Source organism: Meleagris gallopavo, chromosome 16, assembly GCF_000146605.3.
Source record: "Meleagris gallopavo isolate NT-WF06-2002-E0010 breed Aviagen turkey brand Nicholas breeding stock chromosome 16, Turkey_5.1, whole genome shotgun sequence".
Classification (NCBI taxonomy): domain Eukaryota; kingdom Metazoa; phylum Chordata; class Aves; order Galliformes; family Phasianidae; genus Meleagris; species Meleagris gallopavo.
Window position 1 is genome coordinate 5,520,263 of NC_015026.2, and position 2,914 is coordinate 5,523,176.

Below are 2,914 nucleotides of genomic sequence, written 5' to 3' on the forward strand. Positions count from 1 at the left end.
TGAGCATCCAGGCTGAGCTGTGGGGGGCTGTGAGTGGGGTGACCTCTGGTCTGGGCTGGAGCTACCCACAAGTCTTGGCCCCATGTAATCTGTTGTGTGCCTGAGAACTGGCTGGGGTTGGAGAGCTGGCGGTGGTACCTGTGTCTGAGGGTTACAGTTAAGATTGCCAAATACTTCCTGTAGGCAGATGCTGGTTTTGGTGGCATGTGACACATCACACCCCATCCGCTGTCGGCAGCACAGTGTGCTGGTGCTCTCATCCTTGCCCCAGTGCCTGCATGGCTGCTGCCCTTCCCCTTAGCAGAGAGAAGGACAAGAACTTGATGAAATAGCATTCCTGGAGGTCCCTTCCAATGGTATTTTATTAGTTTCTGTGAATATCCGAATGTTTTGAGCCAAGCTTGAGCACAGGGCAAAAACCGCAGCTGGCAGACTAACAGAGCACAGGGCTGTGAAGTGAGTCAGCAGAACAGCGCTGGCACCGCCGGAGCAGGGCTGCAGCTCAGGGCTGTGCTGCCCACACACAGCGGTGCCGCTTTGTGGCCCTGACCCACAGGCTGGGGGCACTTCTGGGTGAACGCTTTGTGTCCTGGTGCTCATAGCAAGCAGCTCTGGTGCTGGTTGGTGCTGGCTGTCCTTCCTGCAGCCTGCCTCCTGCCCCAGCCCTGCCTGCTGGCTCCTGCTCCGTGGCCTCGGTGGCCGTCCTGCAACTTGTGCTCCTGTCTGAGCAGTAAATAACACAGTGACAAAGCTTTTCTTCTGCTGAGTCCTCAGCCTCAGGCCAGCACCAAAACTGTGTACGATTGGGTCGAGGCATGCATTGAGCTGTGCTCAAACCCAGTGTCTTTTGAACCAGTGCTAGGAAAACATTGTTTTGTGATGTGGCAGTGAGGCTTGTCTTGTGGTGAAGGTCATGGACAGTGGCTTAGAGATTTCTGTCCTATTTCCAGTGTGGCCTTGGGATATTTGGTTCCCTGTTCTTTGGCTTTGAGGAAGGTTGCAGTAGCTGTGGAGCAGATGCTTTTTTCCTGTGTAAGATACTATCCCCTATACAAAGCTCAGACTGGTGTTTTTGCACATGGTGGTACCTTCCAGTAGGAAATCTGGTTTTGCCCACATCAGTCTTCAAGCATCAATGTGTTGTGCCATTTATAGTACCGTATCATATTGCTTACACTGCAGTCCAGCAACAGCTTAACTTTCATCACTATCACTAGAATGAATGATTCATAGCACTTGAAAAACAGCGGTCTGATATCTCGGGGAGTTTGGTGAAGGTTCAGTGTGCCAGCTCCTGTGGGACTGCTATCATTGGGTAGGGTTAGGTGAGGCTGAGCAAAACCTGGTCAGAATGGTGCCAGGTATGTTCCACAGACTTAGAGAAGTGATAAGAGGAACTTTGCTCTCTGGCACAGACTTTTCATTAACAGCTATCAGTTATCAGTGAGAGCTGTAAGTTGGGCAGAGCAGAAAAGCTGCAACTTGGGCCAGAGGTGCTGCAAAAGGCAGATCAGACACTTGCAGTGTGAGTGAAGCAGCTTACTGCCTTTTTTTTTTTTTCCCTGCTTAGCTTACTGCAGTCATAACCTATAAACCAGTAGCACAGGCTCTGTGGAAATCCAGAACTGATAGGATATCTGAGCTGTACTAGCTGCTATAAATGTATGTCGGTACTTACCATAAGTTGTAACCTATGTCACTCAGGTTCTGCTCTCTCTTATTTTTATCTGATGACCTTTCTGCTGCTGTTTCTGTGTGGTAATGGGTCATTGTGTCAGTGATTAAATATTTACCTTAATGAAATGACAAGTACTCACAGGTTTCCTGTGCAGCAGTGACACCCTGCTGTGCTGTGATGCAGGTGATGTGTTGCTGTGCCCCACATGTCCCTGGGCTGCCCTCTGCTTTGGACGCAGTTCTGTGCCAGTGCTGCTGGCTCTATGTGAGTAGCAGCTGTTCTGCTGCCTTTTGGTTCAGCTGGGATGCAGAGGCAATATGCTGAGTAACAGAACAACCTCAGCCTGAATTTTCAGTGGGTTTGTGAATTGATGGGTTACTGTCACTTCTGGAAAGTCTAACCTTTGCTATTTGAGCATGATTCTCTTAGAAAACTATTGACATCTCCACACAACCGTTTTTTATCAGCAGTCACCAGACTTCCTACAGTAATGCTTCTGTGCTGTGAGCTAGCAAGAAACTGAAAACTGCCGTGTCTGTTCAGAATGCATTTGGTAGTGCCTGCCTCGCAGGAGGACGGAGCATGTCCCACAGAGCTGGTAGGTGTTTGGTGTACAGGATTGGATGTATGTTGCCTTTGACACTGATTTCTAATTTCTTGGAAGCAAAGCCACAAAAGTATATGGCACAGGCTGAATTTACTTGTTATTAAAGAAAGAAGCTCATTGTTTTGGAGTAACTGTTCTTCAGCTCCCGCTTCACAGTGGCATTGCAGGATGCTGTACTCCAAAATGCTTTCATTTTAACCCCCCCATCTGCAACTAGAAGGAAGCCTCTTTGTTTACGGTGAATGGTATCATCTTAGCAACCGCTGCCGCTCTCAAATGGTGCGTTTTGCTTGGTCCAAGTGATGAGATAACTTCCTGCCTGCTAGGCACCCAGTGCCAGGACGGGATGGTCTCAGTGCACCGCTTTGCGCCCTGGGCAGGAAGCGAGCTGCTGGCACTGCCGTTGGTGCTTCAGCACAAGTGCCAGGTTGGGTCAGAAGGCACCAGTCTGTACAATGAGTGCATTTTTCAGTTGTGATTTTAGTTCAGTTGTGAGGAAATTCTGTATCTCACGTACAAGTCTGGCCCGGTGTAGAACTGAGTATCGAAGTATAATTTATGCCATCTTTATAGGTGATGTAGAATTTGGAAGTGGCAGGGTGGTGTGTTAAGGGTACTTTCAAAGCATA